The 21,955-nt window shown below is 39.5% G+C and overlaps 1 pseudogene; it reads right to left on the bottom strand.

Annotated features, from left to right (window-relative positions):
* Positions 1–5,585: 5,585 nt before the first annotated feature.
* On the bottom strand, positions 5,586–12,729 carry LOC145046947 (inorganic phosphate transporter 1-4 pseudogene; annotated as a pseudogene).
* Positions 12,730–21,955: the final 9,226 nt, after the last annotated feature.

The following is a 21,955-nucleotide window of genomic DNA, read 5'->3' as shown; positions in this document are numbered from 1 at the left end:
GGTTTAAACCCGAAACTGAGTTTGGAAAACTGAAAAATCGAGAAACCGAACCCATTGTTTGGGGATACCCCTTTACGTTGACCCTGGTTCCGCCACTGTCACTCGAGTTCGAAATATTAAAGACGTTGTGCGATTCGACATTGTGCTCTTCGATTCAACAGTCGAGGGGGAAACTGTGAACAAGAGATTGGATTCCTATGTATGTTCTTTGATGCTAGAGTTTCCATTGCCAAATTCCGAGATCACGACAACTTCAGCTTTTCCGAGTCACTTCAACACCATACCTACCAGATCTGCTCGTCGAATGTTCTACCTTTTATCACTGCTTTACTCTCACGATTTCTGAGCATTTAAGGGGAGATTGTTGGATCATGAAAATGCTCTACAATGATGAGTGATTTATTAGGTTATAATATTACCTTGTGTGGAAAGCATATTCCTTCCACTAGTATATAAAGTGGAGGCAAGTGGTCATTTTAGTTAGTGCACTATGTAGACATTTAGATTATAGAGTTTTTGGGTGGGGATTATCTCCATCCATGAGTATTCTTCATGTATTACTTTGTTTCTCTCTATATATTCATTATCAGTTTACAAACATATTATGTTCATCATTGTTTACACGATTATCTTCTTCGTAATACTATTCCACACCAATCCAATCGAAAAAATGGGTTCCTACAAAATGCTCTACAACGATGAGTGATTTATTGGGTTAGAATATTCATTTATATGGAAAACATATTCCCTCCACTATTGTATAAAGTGGAGATGGGTGGTCTTTTATTTTATGAGTGCACCATGTATACATAGATTAGAGAGAGAGAGAGAGAGAGAGAGAGAGAGAGAGAGAGAGAGTTTGGATTCAGATTCTCCCCATCCATGAGTGTTCTTCATGTATCATGTTGTATCTCTCTATCTATCCATTACAGTTTTAGTCACATGTTCTTGTTCATATTATGTTCATACGATTATCTTCTTGATATTATTATTCCGCACCAACCTAATCGATACAATGGGTTCCTACAAAATCATTTTCCAATATTGAAATCATTTGATCTAATTCATGTCTAAAACTCGTAGAATCCTCACTGTCTTCATCTTGTACAAATTGAAAACATTTTCCAATGTTGAAATCTCTTTATGTTTCATCTTTCTTATTATTGTTTATTGGTTCTTCATCAATCCATTCCTATAACTTATATTTTTCTCATTTGGATCTATCATATTCAAAAAACAATTCACATAACCAAGAAATTACTTAGTATATAGCTTTCAGATACACTTATTAAAGAGTTGGTAAAAACCTTAAACTTTATGGCATGATTATAATCTGTGGATGATGTCCAAATTTGAGTCCAAATTTGAGAAAGGTAATCACAGTCACAAGACTTTGCATCTTTAAATGTCCTCTTTGATTTGGAAATGATAGCGCTTGACTTGGAGATCATGGATTTAGAGGAAGAATAAGATATGAAAGAAGAAGAAGTCGTTCACAAAGTTCATGAGAGTCTTGCCCTAATTTGTTTCATTTTTTTAACGATGATAATTCGTTTCATTTGGGGGGGGGGGGGGGGGGGGGGTTATATCTCTTAGTAATGTCCTACATGTCAAGTGATATGCCAACTAAACAATGTATAACTTAATTACAAAAAATATGGATATGATTTATTTATTTTAAGGGTTATTCAAGTCAAATTGTTAAAATCTAAAAAAGCTTTTTGTTAAATGTTAGTTGATGTAGCTTTTGAAGTTGGAGCTTTTTGTTTAACCCAAAAGCTAAAAGTTCTTATTGCCGAACAATTTTTTTTTTTTTTCGAACTTTTTCTTAGAAGCTGTCAAAAGCCGTGTGTCAAACACACCCATATAAACACTTCCATCTACCACTTTATTTATTAAGCATTTAAACCTATTAAAAAAAAGAAACATTTATTTATATTTGAAGAAATTAAGTGGTAGGGTAAATTACATTAATTGTCCCTCGTGTATGTGCCAACAGGCACGCTTAATCTTTATTTTCAAAAATTAACACAAATTGTCCCTTGTTTGGTTAAATGTTGCACACTTCATCCCTTGTTTTGTTAAAAGTTGCACACTTCATCCCTCGTTAGTTTAGTTTTGCACGTTTCATCCCTTATGAGACATAAAATGATTATTATGCCCTTTTGTATTTCACCATTTAATTTAATCTTATAATTATTATTATAAATTAAAAATAAAAGAAAAAATAGTCCCCCCTTCGTGAAGGTATTGGGTGGTGATTGTCGGATGGGTTCCCAAGCATAATATAAGGACCAATTGATTTTCTAGAATTATAAATAATAAAAAATGATAAAAATTATAAACTTGAAAAATAAAAATAAAATGGCAAGATAGTAGTTTTATGTATGTGAGTGCCCTAACGTGCACCTTTTAACCAAACAATTGACGATCTTAGTTAATTTTTGAAAATAACGATTAAATGTACATTAAAATATGCACAAGGGATGATTTGTGTAATTTACCCTAAGTGGTATATCTATTAAGTTTATCATTTTTTTAAACAACTTTCAACATTAAAAACGAACTAGCGAAAGAGCTAGGAAATTACCAAGAGTTTATGGGGTTTTTCATCCAAACTTTTTTTTTTTTTTTTTTTTTTTGTCTACTGGACTGGTGTTACACCATAAAAAAGAAAAATTCTTGAATCAAATCAATAATCATGTTTCTCTTTATCTTCTTTGCATCATGGACGACATCGTTTTTGTATTTCCAAAGAAACCAAACTCGTGTAGCAACCACCGTATGAATGACTTGTTTCTTGACGAGAGATTTCAAAGAATTGCCCATATTGAAAAGGCCACTTGACCTCTAAAGTTGGCAACTTCAAAGGGTTTATCCTTACTCTAATAACAAAAAAATATACTTTTGCGGCGTGACATCTTTTTAGCCCAAAAACTTTCAATATAAACTAGCTATTATAACCTTAGATCTTTAAAATTTATAGAATTTAAATTTCAAATAGTTATAATAAATATAGGTCGATAAATAAAATCCAAGGAAATCAAGGATTATCCTACTAAATTTATGGTGATTTTTTAGTTGCAAAGAAGTGTTTTATTAGAAGCTAGAAAAGAAGAAATTTGCAAACAAAAATTGGAGGTAGGGCTGTAAACAAACTGAACGTTCGGCGAACCGTTCGTGAACTGTTCGGCGGGAAGTTCGTTTATGTTCGTTTATTTAATAAATGAACGAACATGAACAAAAATTATCGTTCGTTTAGTTAAATGAACGAACATGAACAATGGTCTCGTTCGTTCATTTATGTTCGTGAACGTTCGTTTACGATGTTCATTTACGTTCGTTTATGTTCGTTCGTTTAAGTTTATTTATATTCATCTATATTCAATTATTTTTTATTATATTGCTATATTATATGTTTGTTCATGTTCATATATGTTTAATTGTGTTTTTTTATCTTTGTTCGTTTATGTTTGTTCGTTTATGTTCGTTTAGCATGTTCACGAACATAAATAAACGAACACGAACAAAGTAATTTGTTAAACGAACGAACATGAACAAGAAAATCTCATTCGTTTATCCGTTCGTGTTCGTTTGTTGTTCGGCTAACTTAAACGAACGAACATGAACAAGACCTTGTTCGTGTTCGTTTGGTTCGTTTACAGCCCTAATTGGAGGTATATTTTTATTAATGTTGCCTAAACCTTTTACAAAATGCCAGTTTTTTCAAATAAGAGTTTAAAACATAATCTTAAACACAATTTTTTTTAATTAAGGATTTCGACAACTATTCCCTTAATAACCTTTGTATTTCCTATCTACAAGATATTAGATTTACCAACAAAACATACAATGTTGTATACATTTAAGTGTTTGTAAATTTATGATTAATGATTATGTTATTTTAATTTATCAATCGTGCAATATAAGGGTTTAAACCTAGCTAAATAATAAAAAAGTACCACAAAAATGGCATCAACTAAGACATAACTGAAATTATCGTAGAAGTTGTATATGTTTATATATACTTTCCATCATCCGTTCATAACAACACATCATTTATGTTTTACAAAAAATTATACGAAACCAAACACCATACGATTTTGACTTTGTACTCGATTTTTTTTTAAGTCATTGCGTTATACATCCATCTACTCATTTTGTCTGTCTAAGACCATGCGGTAAATACTACACCAAACCTATAAAAAAAAGTGCAGTATGAGCTAAGTGAGTCATGGTTTTGTCACACATTTTTTTAATTAAATCATATGTATATTAAATAATTATAAAAAATATATTAAAATTCATGATTTTTCTTTCTCTACAAATAGAATATAATATTGATATATTATTTACATATATTCAAAGTTAAATAAAAGTGTGTCAATATATGATATAACAACCATTGGTACCATTGGTTTTGTAATGTGAGAGAAAAAATAACATGACAATATAAAAGGGTGTAAAAATGTGGTAAATGTAATATGATACCTGTCAGCCTAATTGTCAAAGCATTCACAATATAAGAGTTTTTTTATTATGTTTTTCCACGGTAATTTATTTTAATGTAACTCATCAGTCTAAAATGCTTAAAAACTCTCCACATATATATGTAACAGCTTTTTATCCACTTATCTAGAAGACCCTACTCTTATTGATTTGTAATATTTTATTATTTTGTGTATAAATTAGTTAGTATTTAGTAACAACTAATGAGACCCACGTAATTCTTTGTAAAAACTCTAACCTAAAGTATGTAAATTAACAAATTTGATTGAAAAACGTTTTAAATGAAAGATTTCCCAGCAGAAATAAGTTTTTTCTTATAGCATTATAAAAATGACAAAACTTTCTCAATACATTAATTATTTATCAAATAAAAAAAATTATTAATTTATCAAACCAACCAAAGCCCTTGGACTCTTAGAGCCGCTCTTGAAAGTCTTATACAAATTTCAATCCAAAGTGCTAATCAAGGCGGTCCAAACTTATATGGGGTTTGGGGCAAAAAGAAAAAAATATCCTTCAAAAACAAATATAATAAAGTTTAAAAAAATATAATTTATTCTTTGATATGGACGTGTTCAATTAGCAATAACAAACAAGCTAAATTGTTTATGTTTTAAGCTAATTTGAGTTTGAACAAATATATATATATATATATATATATATATATATATATATATATATATATATATATATATATATACACACACTACATAGCCCATAAATTTTAAGACTCCTGGAGATGTGGATCATGGACGGCCGCTCGGGTTGCCCAACGTCTGGACCGAACCTGATGCTAATTTGTTAGAACCTGATGCTAATTTGTTATAGACCGGTTCGCGTGGGGTGGGTTATTTAGGATCGAACCTTGATCCGACCGTATTTTTTGGGTTTGGTTCACCACTAACAATCTTTTACTAAAAAACGGCCTAATTTCAATTTAGTTAAAAAAAACTGTATGTTGGATTAGCAGTCCGCAGAAAATCTTTACTGAATAAAAGTAGAAAACGAAATACAAGTAAGCAAGACTGTATATGAACCTTCACTAAAACCTACAAAAGAGAAGATTAAGGCCTGATTTACACTTCCCCAACATTGGGTTGTTGCTCTTCATTCTCCCCTGACATTTCCTCGAGTGACTTCCCTTTTGATTCTGGTACCAAAAGCGTGCATAAAGTTCCCAAAAAATTGATCACACCCAACACTATCAGCGCGTTCTTCACACCTATCCCCGCCGGATATCCTGCATCAGCCTTCGCCGGATCTTGATTCTGAGCCAGGTATAAGAACCCGAAAGCACCCACGATTGCACCGAGTTTCCCTGATGCAGCTGAGATCCCATGGCAAGTGGACCGCAGTCTCGCCGGAAAGATCTCAGCAGGGACGACAAATGTGGTGGCATTTGGACCGAAGTTGGCGAAGAAGAAGGTTAACGAGTACATCACCAAGAATCCGATGTTGTTTCCTGGTTTAATCCAGTGGTTGTAAGGGAATGCCAACGCAAACATGAAGATTGTCATCATTGAGAATCCGAGTAGCTGGATTTTGAAACGTCCCATCTTGTCGATCAAAAAAACCGTGAACCAGTATCCAGGTACAGTGCTGCATAACGCAATTAATGTTTGAGCTCTAGCAATTGTGTAAACTTCGTGAATGGCGTTCATCTTCTTTGCTGCAGGGATCCAACCAATGGCACTGAATATGTCCTTTTGAAATAAATTCTGACTGTAATACGCAATATCAAGTAAGAACCAGGTGCTTGTTGTTCCGAGCAAAGCCTTCCCGTATCGCTGGAGGAATTCCTTGCTGAAAAGACCAAAACTGTTGTTGGATCCCTCCATCACCTTATTTTGTTCTGACTGAATCTCCATTTGCAACACTTTGGACATATCCATGGCAGCTTGATTAGCGTTTTTGGCTACCAGGGCGGTGTAACGGGCGGTTTCCGGCATCTTTGTTCTCCAGTAATAAGTCAAAATCGCTGGTACGGCTCCGACCATCAGAATAATCCGCCATACGTAATCCGCCTCCGGAACTGTGGACCCAATCGGATCAACCTCATACGACGGAGCTTTGAACTTGGCATCAAAAATCGAAGACAGAATAATAGCAAACACCCCGCCGCCTAAAATCCCAAAACCTTGCATTGCAAACACGGCGGCGATAAAACCTCCTCGTGTTTTCTTGTTTGAATACTCCGACATGATGGTAGCAGAGAGTGGGTAATCACCACCGATCCCGAATCCAAGCCAGAACCGGAAGAAGCAAAGAGTAGACATTACCATCTTGGGATCACTACCGAATGACAAACCCGAAGCTATCGAACAGACACACATGAGCATGAGTGTAATGCCATAGACCTTCTTCCTTCCTAGTTTATCACCGAGCCATCCAAAAAAGAGTTGTCCGGCAAGGGTTCCGACTAGGGCAACACCGTTCACGGCAGCAGACACATTCGGAGGTAAACTTCCGGGCTTCGGAGAGCCTGGGGTGTGGTAGTAAATCCGGCCCAGCATCTTCGTCACCAAGGAGATGCAGAAAAGGTCGTAAGCATCCGTGAAAAACCCCATTCCGGCGATTATGATTGTAGTAAAATGGTACCATTGAGTTTTTGCTCCGTCAAGTGCTTTAAGAACTTGTAAATTGCCATTTGATGCCATTGTTGAAGAAGGTTTCGATGTTTGGTCTTTCTTTCGCTGCAAGAAATTGTAAGTTTGAAAGTGCAGGGCCTGCTTTAATCACAAGCGAACCAAGAACAGGAGAGGAAGAAAGAAAGCGTAATAGAGGAGAAAAACACACAGGGATAACTGTTGTTGCCAAAGGCTTTTTTCTTAACCGGAAAAACTTGTTCTGGAATGTGATTAAAACAATTACATCTATTTATACTAAACTAAATAGAATCTCAATCCAACACTAATAGAATCTGTATATTAATAGAATCCTTATGCAATACAAATGGAGGTAAACATAACGAAATAATAAAATAAGGAAACTTTCCTTAATTATCTCCAACATAAATATGTGAGTTAGATATGCATTCTTTTCAAAATAAGAGAAAACAGTTAAAAGATTGATGCAAAACTAACGAGTTTGTACTAGCATATGCTAGTTTTTAATGCATTTCGATACAATTTTTTTGATAACCCTAATACTTTTAACAACAATATAACCCTACCTTACCATGTATATGACATAAATTTGATCAACATGAAAGAAAAACATAACTCATGTGTTTGGATGTTACTAAGATCTCTTAAATAAATTCCCATTATATATTTTTTTCTCAAAAAACCCAAATCAACTTACAATTTTTATTTTAAAACTCAAAGTGCATGGTACTTTTAATGCATCTTCTAGGGGTGTTCATGGTTCCCACTATAAGAATAAAGTCATATGACGACGACACATATATCAACGACACATACCATCGGTAAAAATAAGGCTATATCGAAGACTTGTCGTCATCATAGGGTTGACCGGTGGCGGAGCCATGCCTGTGCCAAAGTAAGCCCTGACCCAACCTTAAATTATTATTATTATTATTATTATTATTATTTTAAAACTAGTCTAGGCCCAACAACTTTCTTTTTCTTCTCTCAAATCCGGTTCCCATTGCAGATTACATAGACCTGAACTCGACGATTCCAAAATGAAAAGAAATCCTCCTTCACTCCAAAATCCTTGAAATCAGAATTCTCTACTACTACCATTCTGCTGAGATTGAGGCTTTTAGTTCCCAAAATCGTTCTCATATGAAATCGACGTTCACTATTAAGTCTCATTCACGCTCAATCTCAAACTGAATTAGTTCAAATCAATTTCTCAGTGTCGATTTTACTGATTTGTTGTTTCTAAGTGTTGATTTACTCATATTTTGTTTCAACTCCTTTCTTTACCCCAACCTCTACTTCGTTTTTCCGCCCATTGTTGAAGATGCCAAGGCCTCGATTAACCATTTGAATGCGTGAGAAGATCTTGGCAAAGTGACACACACCAACCCATTAGAGGTTCCATCATTCAATAGATTTTTAGGTAAACTTTTTTCAATTGAATCTTCAAAAAAAATTCGATTTTTACACTTGTTTATTGGGTTACTAAAATAATGCACACAATATGTTTTATCAGAGTTGTACATAAAAACCATAGGTATAAAAAAGAACAGAAAATGATAAGATAGTTATTTTACAAATTTAGTTTTTCTTTCATTTTAGATTCAAATTTGAGTTTATTTAGATCGTATTTATCTTGCTTTGGTGTTAAGCTGCCATTAATTTGGGTGGTATTAAAGTCAAAAGGCATTGATTTTCAAACAACTAAGATTATGCAGTTGGATTTTGTTTGAAAGGTCAAACATGGCTAATATTTATATAATTAGATGTTATGTTAATAATTACTAAATAGAAATGTCACAACAAACAATAAAATATTGTTATCTTTTGAAAGCTAAATAATTCCACACGATTTTTAAGCACAACTTCTACACAGGCTTAGTAAATTCTCAATTGTTGTTAATCAAGATATCAATGTTGAATGATAACTTGGTTACTTATATCGAAAAAAAAGTTTTTTAGTTGCTAATCAAGATATAAGTGTTATGTTTGATATAATGAAAACTCGTCCACAACCTTAGTGATTTTGTAGTTTTTTTTGGAAAGGCAGTGAATCTATATATGTTTTCGGATGTTGCTTTTATTTATGTTTCTAATTAATTTATGAGGACCACCCTAAAAAAATTTCGTGGTCCTGAGGTTGACCCAATTACTTTGACTTCAAAATATGTCCCAACGACTTGTTGTTTGCATAGGCAAGGCGTGCAATGAAAAATAATTCCCGGGTTTCTAATAATGTATACCGATGACTTGTTGTCGATCTAGGTTACATAAATTATATTTTCTATTTATTTATAATTCATGTAGCAGAAAAAAATGATTTCGTTTTTGGGAAAGTTGTTCTGATAACATATCGTTGAGATAGATTTGACGATACGTGTGAAGTCTGTCCCGACGCATGTCGTCAACAAAAGGTTTTTTTTTTTGTTTGTGAAAAAAGCAATACATCATCTTCCCACTTTAACCTTATACCAACGACACGTCGTCGGTATAGGGTTTTAACCCAGCAAACAGGTACCGACGACCATCTTTTGCAGTGGTGCCTCTGAACCAATTTCTCTCTCGATCTCTCACTGTGATCGTCCCTTCAGCTATCTCCTTCACCGTCGACCGCCGGTAATCTTCTAGACAACTCCCCATTTCCGGTTTTACTTTTTTTGAGGTTTGATTTTGAGATTTATGTGAACATTTTCCCTGTTTCTTCTTTGTTTTCTCGTAATGTTGTCACCGGAGGACCATCGTCAATGACACTCTCCTTCCAACCTCTTTCCTTCGCCGTTGACGACGTGTAAGGTTATTTGATTTATCATGTTTTTCTCTTCTGATTTGGTATTTTTCTGATGACAACCAGCCACCACCAGAGGACCACCGTCCAAGCTGACCACCGAAATTCAACCAACACAGCATGAAGAATATGTAAGGTTTCTTTCTTTTTTTTTTTTGGTTTGAAATCTGATTTTGCTCATGTTTATACCCACTGTGATTGTTGTATAATTATATGAAGCTGAAATTTGGTATAACCTGTTTGATTTTGTATTTAGATATATTGTATAATTGTATGGAATTAGAATTGGATATGCAAAATGTAAAATATCTATGATCGTGTTAGTTGTTAGGTTTATTAAGTTGAGTGCATATAAGATGAAATGATAAAGTGATTAATTGATAAGTTAAACAGGTTGTATTTAATTTCATGATAAGTTCTTATTGATAAGTGCTTAATGTGTTTCTATTTTCATGATGAGTGCTTAATTAATTTGTAAGTGAATGTTTACTGAGTATTTGCTATTGGTTTGTATTGTATAGACAAACCCTTACCAAAATATACAAGAAGATGAAGTTATTCAAGATCAAGAACATGAAAATCATTCAAATTCAAACCAAACCAAAACCTCTACATTTTCTGAAACTCTTCTTCCAAGGCATTTTCAGGCTTCAATGCCTCCAATTGATCGGCTCTAACCTGCTCCAAAAGAGTGGGCACTAACTCAATCCTCATTGATCTTCCTCTTACATAGATTTATGACGCATTATGGCCCAACGAATCCGCTACCATGTTCGCTTTCACGACATGATAAATCATCCTACAATTATAATCATTGATCAATTTTGACCACCTTCGTTGCCTCATATTCAAATCTTTAAGGAAAAGACTATAGCTGCCAACTCCAAATCATGTGTCATATATCTCATCTTGGCCTATTTAAATTGTCGCGAAGCATATGCAGTCACCTTACTGCGCTGCATCAAGAGACACCCGAGACCTTTAGCCAAATCATCACTATACACCATAAAATCTTTTATCCCATCGGAGAATGCTAACACTTGAGCTTCACATAATTTCTTTTTCAAAACATCAAACGCCTCTTCTTGATCTTGTACCCAAAAGAACTTCACCTATTTTCTTGTCAACTCACTAAGTGAACTGGCAATACAGGAAAAATCTTGGATGAAACAACGGTAGTATCTAGCTAGATCCAGAAAACTATGCACTTCAATAGGCATCCTCGAAGGTTCCCATTTCGTAATTGCTTCAATCTTCGCGGGATCTACCATGATTCCGGTACTAGACACGATTTTCCCAAGGAACTAAATTCTCGAAACCAAAATTCGCACTTTGAAAACTTTTCATACAACTTCTCATCTTTTAAGACTTGCAACACTTCACGAAGATGCTTCTCGTGCTATTCTTCAGTATTTGAATAAATAAGGATTTCATCATTGAAAACGATAAACGACTTGTCAAGGAAAGGCCTGCAAACTAGATTCATGAGATCTATAAATATAGCGGGAGCATTTGTGAGACCGAACGACATCACAAGGAATTTATAATGATCATAACGGGTTCTAAACATTGTCGTCTCAACATCGCTTCCCTTCACCAAAAATTGATGATATCCGGAACGGAGATCGAGCTTCGAAAAATAATCATTTCCTTGCAATTGATCAAATAATCTATTCTCGGTAACGAGTACTTATTCTTGATGGTAACTGTAATTGTTGGATTAGTGTCTAAGTTCATAACTATTTTGGTATGTAATTGACCCGATGGTGCATGGTCCTTTTGGGTTGCCTTTACCAAAGCAACTTGATAGGGTGAATTATGGAGAGAGATAGAGGATTAATTATGATGTATTAACATATTATAAGAGTAATATATTAAAGGAGAAATCATATTGTTTAATTAATATTAGTCAAGAATTAATAAGAATTAAGTTTGTGGCTAAAAGACATTAATTAAACTTAAGGGACTAGAACTGTCAATTGTGTGATAGTTGAATATTGGACTAATGGACTCCATATTAGAGGAGTGGACGAATTCTATGGGGAAACCCATTAGAAATCATCCTAGGCCTCTAAGGAGGGAGTCCATGGGTTGCTTAGGGCCTAAGCATCCAAATTAAGGTTTCCTTGTTAGATAACCCTAATAGCCTCACTATTTAAAGGACCCTTGAGACTCAAAAACGTGGTGAACTTGTTCCTTAGGGTTTCCACATGTTTTTGGCAGCCTTCCCTCTCCTTATTATTCATCCTCTTTGTAACATCCAAATTCCCAGATATATTATTATTCATTTAATTTTTGGAGTTTGTGAAGGAACTCGGCGAGTTGGCGAGTCCATCCGTGGACTCGGCGAGTCCACGCTGTTTAGTGAAGCCCCAATTTCCAGGGCTTGGAACCTATTTAAAGGCCCTTATGGCCGTCCATTGTGGCTACTACCCCCAAAGAGAGTCTCAGATCGTTTGAGAAGCAAGGAGTGACCATTGTTGATCTTTGTGGTGTCATTTAGTAAGAAGAATGAGGCTCTATCCAAGGGAAAGCAAAGGAGGTTGCTATTCTAAGGACTAAAAGCTAAGATCATTCATTCAAGGTATTATTTCGACTCTTCTTCTGTTTTGGGAAGGATATGTGGTTTTAGGGTTTCTTGTACCCTTAACTAAGTTGATTTGAGGTCCAAATAGTCCCTTCTAGAGATAAGGCTTTGTATCTGGACCCATAGAGGTCCAGAGAGCCTTATTCTTCAAGCTTTATGAAGAACAATGGAGGTCATGACCTTGGGTTAAGGTATTTGGGACAAAATCATCATTTGATACTTATTGGTTGAGCTATAAGCATCAAGATTCAGACTTTACGTGACATTTATGCTTGGGAAGGCCAGATCTATGGATTAGGGGCACAGATCTGATCATAGGAGATCAATAGAGTTTGTGCATGGCATGAACTCACCGAGTTGTTCTTGGGACTCGGCGAGTAGGGTTAAGGTCCAGACAAATTACTCAGTCAGTAGACTTGCAGAGTTTGGAGATAACTCAGTGAGTCAGAAGGGGGTTAAAAGACTAGAGTTCAAGGCGGTACTCGCCGAGCTGTTCTTGAGACTTGGCGAGTTGAGTCGGGGTAGCCCCGTAATTCATGCCAAGTGTGACTCGTTGAGCATAGGGTAGGACTCGATGTACCAAGCGGGACAGAGAGTTAGTGGACATGTGTGTACTCACCGAGTCACCGGAGTGCACTCGGCGAGTTGGGTCAAAGTTGACCGTTGACTTTTTAAGGTTTGGTAAACAATAGGGTCCTTGAGTCAAGAGGGGGGGGGGGTAAAATAGCCTTTTACCCTTCTGAGGGTGACAATAGAGGGTCGATTCTAGCCTCGAGTGTTATGTTTATGAGGGTATTTACTTTGTGTGAATAGGCGGAGGCTAGGCAATACTTCTACCGAGTTAGAGATTTACGAGACGTTTGAGGTGAGTCTTCTCACTATGCCTTACCCGATGGGGTAATTGTATGTGACCGAAGGGTCTTGTGTGTATGATGTATATGCGATGTAAGTTATATGAGATATGTTATGTGATATGAGCATGATGTGGGCCGGAAGGTCAAGATGATACGGACCGGAAGGTCAACCGAGTTTGGGATGGAAATCCCCTGAGACACTTGGATCGGAAGGTCCTATGGCCTGGAAAGGCGTATGTGATGTATGTGGTATTTTGGGGAACTCACTAAGCATTTATGGTTACAATGTTATGTGTTATGTGTTTCAGGTACTAGCGATGATCGCGGGAAGGCGCCGACATGACTCGTACACACACACACAATGGAGTTTAAATATTTTGATCTTGGGGTTTTGTACTGATACAATGTTTTTATTTATGGATGCAAACTATATTTCATGGTTTTTCAAAAGTGAAAAATTGTTCAAATTTTTACGGTGTTACAAGTTGGTATAAGAGCCTTTGGTTTGAGGGATTCGGATATATCTTCGGGCGTATCTGAACTCAAACTGGGGATTTGAGGAAATTTTTAATAATAAAGTAATTTTTTTTTAAAAAGAGAAAAAGGGTTTTGAGACAAACGGAGCAGAGCCGTGTGTACGATCAGCCAGCGCCTGAATGATGATTTCCCAAAATACTCTCATAATAAGTGTTATCAGACATGCTATGTTATGCTATGTGATGAATTACGATATGCATTCTAGATTAGACTAGGTATTCTTATTAGGACTAGAGTGGCCTGATATATGATGCCTTAGTCTAGGGGTTTTGCTGCTAGAAATGCTTAAGAATGTTTAGGTAGCAGCGAGGTGCTTATGAGAGAATTGCTAGCGAGTAGCACATGATAGTAAGAGTATAGCACTTGGGATTTGGGGCTCAAGGAGGAGGACTTGGGATGAATGCCGATGCGGTATGGATGGTAGTATTGGGCTCGTACTACTGAAGATACCGAGTTGGTGCGCTGTCCAAGTAAGAATCCTTAGGGCACTAAGGAACTAGTGGGGTGGAGTTATCGAGTGTGATTATACTCGAGTGGGTCCCTAATATTCTTATGTTGTATTTTTAGAGGGAGGTCATGGTTGGGACACGCCACACACCAGAGGTCAACGGGACGAGTGATAAGGAGATCCGTAGGATCATCCATGAGGAGGTGGCTGCGGCCATCAGGGCTGAGAATCCAGAGATGTTCGGGTCTATTAAGACCACCTTGATTGAGACTTTTGATGAGCGGTATGTTGTTCTTTCTGATGTTGCTGTTGCTGCAGCCACATCGGCCGTTGCTGCTGCCAGGCCGCAAGGGGGTGACTCGTTGTTGTATCGGGAGTTCAGCAACACGAAGCCACCATAATTCTGACATAGAGGGGTGCTTCTACACATGTTCCTGTCCGGAGCATATGAGAGTTCGTTTCGCGTTGAACCAGCTTCGCTTGGGAGCGAAGGACTGGTGGAAGTTTGTGATGGCACACTACACCCCTGCTAAGCTGGTTGCAGTAACCTGGGAGAGGTTCATTGCTATATTCCGAGATGAGTATGTTCCCCAGGTGGAGAGGGAGCGATTGGCACAAGAGTTTCTAACCCTTAAGCAGGGTACTTAGTCGGTTATAGAGATTACACGGAGGTTTCATGAGAGGGAGATGTTCTGCCCTGAGCACGTGTCGACCGAGCTGGCACGTATGAGTCGGTATCTGAGCATTTTGAGGAGAGACATTCGTAAGTTTGTGGCAAACTCATCATACCGGACATTTGCTGAGCTTCAGGAAAATACCCGAAAAAGGGAGATCGAATTGGACACGCAGGCTAAGGAGGAGGCCGAGTCTCAGAGGATGGATCGGCGACCGGTACAGTCTCAACCGGCAGCCAAGCGGGCCAAGCCCACCGATTCGAGGGCTGGGGGTCAGAAGGGCCGCACTTGCAGAAAGTGCGGAAAGGGTCATGACGGAGTATGTAGGGTTGGTGCTTGATACAAGTGTGGCAAGGAGGGCCATATCGCCAAGGATTACCCCAAGGGATTCATGGTCTGTTTTCACTACAACCAAACCGGGAACCGGAAGGCGGAATGTCCACAGTTGTGAGGGACGATGCAGGGAGCACCTCAGGGATCTGCCCCTACTGTTGCAAGAGCTAGTGAGAGTCGGCCTGTGAAAGCCGAGGCACCAAAGGCGCGAGGGAGAGCATTTCAACTGACAGTAGAGGAGGTTCGTGCAGCACCTAATGTCGTGGCTGGTATGTACTCTATCATGTATTCCTTTTATGTTAAGATATTGTGCTTATATTATGTTATACGTAGGTACTTTTCTTGTGAATTCTGTACCTGCTCTAGTGTTATCTGACTCAGGTGCGAGTCGATCTTTTGTGTCGTTGGCATTTAACCGACACATCAGTATGAGTAGAGAGGCGTTGAGTCGACCTCTGAGGGTTTCCATAGTGGATGAGAGAGCGGTCTATGCCACCGAGGTGATTCGAGGTTGTGTGCTTGAGATTTTCGGGGTTGAGTTTCCAATCGACTTGGTCCCCATTGCGATGGGGGATGTCTGTGTCATCGTGGGTATGGACTGGTTGAGCAGATTTGGAGCGATCATCGACTGCGAGCGACAGCTGGTGACCATGCGAGACCCTAGTGGGGGAGTTCTTACAGTGTACGGCGAGGGTACACGTTCTGGGTCAGCGTTTTGTTCAGCCGCCAGGGCGAGACAAAGTCTTCAGCAGGGATGTAAGGGATTTATAGTGTATTTGATGGACGCGAGGGTTGATTTAGAGAGACCAAGGTCAGTGGAAGAGGTCCCGATAGTGCGTGAGTTCCCGGATGTATTTTCGGAGCCGTCGCCGGGTGTGCCTCCCGCGAGGCAGGTAGAGTTTAGTATCGATCTAATCCCGGGGGCTGCACCCTATCGCCTTGCGCCTCCCGAGATGCAGGAGTTGTCCGTGCAGCTTCAAGAGTTGCTGGGGAAGGGATTTATTCGGCCGAGCAGTTCACCGTGGGGAGCACCTATCCTTTTCGTCAAGAAAAAGGATGGTTCACACCGGATGTGCGCAGATTACCGGGAGTTGAACAAGTTGACGATCAAGAACCGTTATCCATTGCCGAGGATTGAAGATTTGTTCGATCAGTTGCAGGGAGCATCTTGGTTCTCTAAGATCGAACTAAGGTCTGGATACCATCAGGTAAGGGTGCGGGATGAGGATATCCAAAAGACAATGTTTAGGACTCGTTACGGGCATTACGAGTTTGTGGTGATGCCTTTCGGGCTCACCAACGCACCAGCGGTGTTCATGGATCTAATGAACAGGGTGTGCAGACCGATGTTGGATCGCTCGGTGATCGTATTCATTGACGACATTTTGGTGTATTCGAGATCTAGAGAGCAGCACGAGGAGCATTTGAGGGAGGTCCTCGGGGTTTTGAGAGCGGAGAGGCTTTATGCCAAATTCTCCAAGTGTGATTTCTGGTTGCGAGAAGTCCAGTTCCTGGGACATCTCGTTAACCAGAAAGGGATACTGGTCGACCCGGCCAAGATTGAGGCGGTGATGAGTTGGGAGGTGCCGAGGTCACCAATGGAGATCAGGAGTTTCCTAGGACTGGCAGGCTATTATCGGAGGTTTATCAGGGATTTCTCCAAGATCGCTATGCCACTCACTAATTGACCCGGAAGGGTGTAGTTTTTGCTTGGGGTCCAGAGCAGTATGCCTCCTTCGAGACACTTCGCCACATGCTATGCGAAGCCCCGGTGTTGGCCCTTCCGGAGGGAATGGAGGATTTTGTGGTATATTGTGACGCGTCGATATCCGGGTTGGGAGCAATGCTTATGTAGAGGGGGCATGTGATAGCGTATGCATCGAGGCAGCTGAAGCCTCATGAGGCGAGGTATCCTACCCACGATTTGGAGTTAGGGGCAGTAGTGTTCACCCTCAAGATCTGGTGTCACTATCTGTATAGGGTCCGATGTACCATTTACACGGATCATAAGAGCCTGAAGTACTTGATGGATCAGCCCAACCTGAATATGCGTCAGAGGAGATGACTGTATGTGGTAAAGGATTATGATTGTGAGATCCTGTATCACCCGGGTAAGGCTAACGTGGTAGCCGATGCCCTAAGTCGTAGGGCGGAGAGCGTTCCGATGCAAGACGTTTGTATGAGATTGACAGTGATGACTCCGGTGTTGGACACTATCCGAGGAGCCCAGGCCGAGGCTGTGAGACCGAAAAACCAGAAGAGGTAGCGAGTTATCGGTCAGGTATAGGAGTTCGTTACCGATAACCGAGGGCTTAGAACTTTTCAGGGATGGATTTGGGGACCGTTTGTGGGCGGAACGCGTACCGTTTTGATGGAGGAGGCGCATAGAACGAAGTTCTCAATCCATCCCGGTGCCACTAAGATGTACTTGGATCTGAAGAGGGAATATTGGTGGCCTTGTATGAAGAGGGATGTTGCGTGGTTCGTTGAGAGGTGCCTAACCTGTCGTAAGGTTAAGGCTGAGCACCAGCATCTGCATGGCAAGTTGCAGCCATTGGAGGTTCCTGAGTGGAAGTGGGAACAGATCACCATGGATTTTATCACCAAGTTGCCGAGGACTGCTAGGGGTGTCGATGCAATTTGGGTGATTGTGGACAGGTTGACGAAGAGCGATCACTTCCTTGCCATTAGTGAGAGCTCTTCTGCTGAGAGGCTGGTAGAATTGTATGTGAGAGAGGTGGTATCGCGACATGGGGTGCCAATCTCGATTGTCTCAGATCGAGATGTGCGTTTCAATTCCAGATTTTGGAAGAAAATCCATGAGGAGTTGGGTACGAGGTTGCATTTTAGTACCGCATACCACCCGCAGACTGACGGACAGAGTGAGCGGACGATTCAGACGCTCGAGGACATGCTTCGAGCATGTGTGCTAGATTTCGGCGGAAGCTGGGACACGTATTTTCCCTTAGCGGAGTTTTCCTACAACAACAACCATCATTCGAGCATTGGTATGCCACCCTTTGAGCTGTTGTATGGGAGGAGGTGTCGGACCCCCATTTGCTGGGGAGAAGTAGGGCAGCGTGTGATGGGAAGTACAAAGATCGTGCTTTAGACGACTGAACATATTCAGCAGGTCCAGCAGAGGTTGCTAACTGTTCAGAGTCGCCAGAAGAGTTATGCGGATAGGCGATGATCTGAGCTCGAGTTTCAGGTTGGTGATTTCGTGCTCCTTAAGGTATCTCCTTGGAAAGGAGTGATCCGATTCAGGAAGAGGGGCAAGCTGGGGCCCTGGTATATTGGGCCATTCAGAGTGATCGCGAGGGTGAGCAGGGTAGCGTATCGTTTGGAGTTACCTGCAGAGTTGGACCAGATTCATGATACCTTCCATGTGTCACAGCTGAGAAAGTGTATAACTGACGAGTCGATAGTGGTGCCATTGGAGGATATTCAGGTGGATGTGGGCCTGAACTACATCGAGAAACCAGTGGCGATACGGGATTGAAAGATCAAGGTCCTAAGGAATAAGGAAGTGCCTCTGGTACAGGTCCAGTGGCAGCATCGGAAAGGGTCGGAGCTTACTTGGGAACCGGAGCGTGAGATGGTGAGCAGCATCCAGAGTTATTTTAAGAGTGAGACTTTGAGGGCGAAGTCTGATTCTAGTAGGGGAGAATTGTAACATCTGGATTCCCAGGTATATTATTATTCGTTTAATTTTTGGAGTTTGTGAAGGAACTCGACGAGTTGGCGCTAAGAATCGCCGAGTAGGGACGCGGATGTTCATTGTATTTCATGACCGGACTCGGCGAGTCCATCCGTGGACTCGGCGAGTCCACGCTGTTTAGTGAAGCCCTAATTTTCAGGGCTTGGAACCTATTTAAAGGCCCTTATGGTCGTCCATTGTGGCTACTACCCCAGAGAGAGTCTTATTTGATAAGCAAGGAGTGAACATTGTTGATCTTTGTGGTGTCATTTAGTAAGAAGAAGGAGGTTCTACCCAAGGGAAAGCAAAGGAGGTTGCTATTCTAAGGACTAAAAGCTAAGATCATTCATTTGAGGTATTATTTCGACTCTTCTTCTGTTTTGGGAAGGATATGTGGTTTAGGGTTTTTTGTACCCTTGACTAAGTTGATTTGAGGTCCAAATAGTCCCTTCTAGAGATAAGGCTTTGTACCTGGATCCATAGAGGTCCAGAGAGCCTTATTCTTCAAGCTTTACGAAGAACAATGGAGGTCATGACCTTGGGTTAAGGTATTTGGGACAAAATCATCATTTGATGCTTATTGGTTGAGTTATAAGCATGTAGATTCAGACTTTATGTGACATTTATGTTTGGGAAGGCCAGATCTATGGATTAGGGGCACAGATCTGATCATAGGAGATCAATAGAGTTTGTTCATGGCATGAACTCGCCGAGTTGTTCTTGGGACTCGGCGAGTAGGGTTAAGGTCCACACAGATTACTCAGTGAGTAGACTTTCCTAGTTAGGAGATAACTCAGTGAGTTAGAAGGGGGTTACAAGACTGGAGTGCAAGGCGGTACTCGCCGAGTTGTTCTTGAGACTCAGCGAGTTGAGTTGGGGTAGCCCCGCGATTCATGCCAGGTGTGACTCGTTGAGCATAGGGTAGGACTCGACGTACCAAGCGGGACAGAGAGTTAGTGGACATGTGTGTACTCGCCGAGTCACCGGAGTGCACTCGATGAGTTGAGTCAAAGTTGACCATTGACTTTTGTTGACTTTTAGGGTTTGGTCAACAATGGGGTCCTTGAGTCAAGAGGGGGGGTAAAATAGCCTTTTACCCTTCTGAGGGTGACTATAGAGGGTCGATTCTAGCCTCGAGTGTTATGTTTATGAGGGTATTTAATTTGTGTGAATAGGCGGAGACTAGGCAATACTTCTACCGAGTCAGAGATTTACGAGACGTCTGAGGTGAGTCTTCTCACTATGCCTTACCCGATGGGGTAATTGTATGTGACCGAAGGGTCTTATGTGTATGATGTATATGCGATGTAAGTTATATGAGATATGTTTTGTGATATGAGCATGATGTGGGCCAGAAGGTCAAGATGATACGGACCGGAAGGTCAACCGAGTCTGGGATGGAAATGATGGGTTTTGGTCATAAGACATCCTATGTGCTCATACAAACCCTAAAGCTTGGATCTATGTTTCTCTATTGTACATGCTTTGAATCCAAGACTATAAACCCTAATTCTAGCATATGGAAATCGATATTAACATATAATTAGGTTTAAGATATTACCTTGATTGTTATGTAGCAATAACAATCCTAATTCCTCCTTGAATTGACTTTGGAAGGCTTAGAGTCACAAGTGTCACTCCTCTAATGGTTCACAAACACCATAAGCAAGAGGATGAAGATGAGAGAGGTTGGAGGCTGCCAAAAACGTGTGAAACCCTAACACAAAGCTTAGCCACGTTTTTGAGCCTTAAGGGGTCTTTATATAGTTAGGCTATTAGGGTTATCTAACAAGGAAACCCTAATTTGGATGCTTAAGCCCTAAGCAACCCATAGACTCATTTTAATCAAGCCCTTGGACGATTTCCTTATGGGCTTCCCCATAGAATTCGTCCAACCCTTGATACAAGGCAATCCATGGCCCAAATTGCAATTATCTTATAATTACAATTCCAGACCCTTAAGTTTAATTAATCTCTTTTAGTCACAAAACTAATTACCAATTAATTATTGACTAATATTAATTAAACAATATGATTTCTCCTTTAATATATTATTCCCATAATATATTAATAAATCATATTTAGTCCTTTCTCTCCATAATTCATCCTATCAAGTTGCTTTGGTGAAGGCAACCCAAAAGGACCATGCACCATCGGGTCAAGTTCATACCAAAATAGTTATGGACTTAGACACTAATCCAACAGTCTCCCACTTGGATAAGTCTAATAACTATTATGCGTATGACTTCAGATCCTGATCTGCAATCGTAGCTTTCCAAAGCCGCTGTCAACTCTGATCCTATCATATACGCGTGTCCTTAGATAAGGGATCATATATTCCTCCATTCTAGATATCGTCTGAGATATGATTTCTAATCATTCTCTTTATACTACTTCTCGATTTCTGATTTATGACGACAGACTAATTGAACAAATCAAATTAGCCCTAGCCCAGCCGAACATTTACGTTTGTCATCACTAAACCATCGAGGGGCCCAAAAGATACCGCTTTTATCCTTCTTTGGATAAAAGGAACGGATAAACTTTGATACAATGCTTGCTTGCACTTACTAACCAAATCACACACAACAATATGTTTTATAACACCAAGTTACTAGTGCGTTTTCAAATTATCAATCTGCAACCGATTACTAATATACAACTCACACATCTCAGTTTCAAGAATATAATATGTTATCGTCTGACCAATCACTCGTGATACAATTCATGGAGTGATCCAAGTGAGCGTGGGTTTAATCCAATGCTCAAATTCATATTCATAAGCACTCATGAACGTTGCAACAAACATTTGCTTATGTCTAATACTCTTTTAGAAAATCCACACACCAATTCACGACAGTCTTCATACGTATCTACTTCCAACATATGAACGACTATGACCCGTTTGAATAATTTGACTGT

The sequence above is a fragment of the Lactuca saligna genome, chromosome 5 (genome assembly GCF_052625555.1).
Source record: "Lactuca saligna cultivar CGN05327 chromosome 5, ASM5262555v1, whole genome shotgun sequence".
Lineage (NCBI taxonomy): Eukaryota > Viridiplantae > Streptophyta > Magnoliopsida > Asterales > Asteraceae > Lactuca > Lactuca saligna.
The sequence above is the reverse complement of the archived record's forward strand: the minus strand, read 5'-3'. Positions and strand labels throughout refer to the sequence as shown.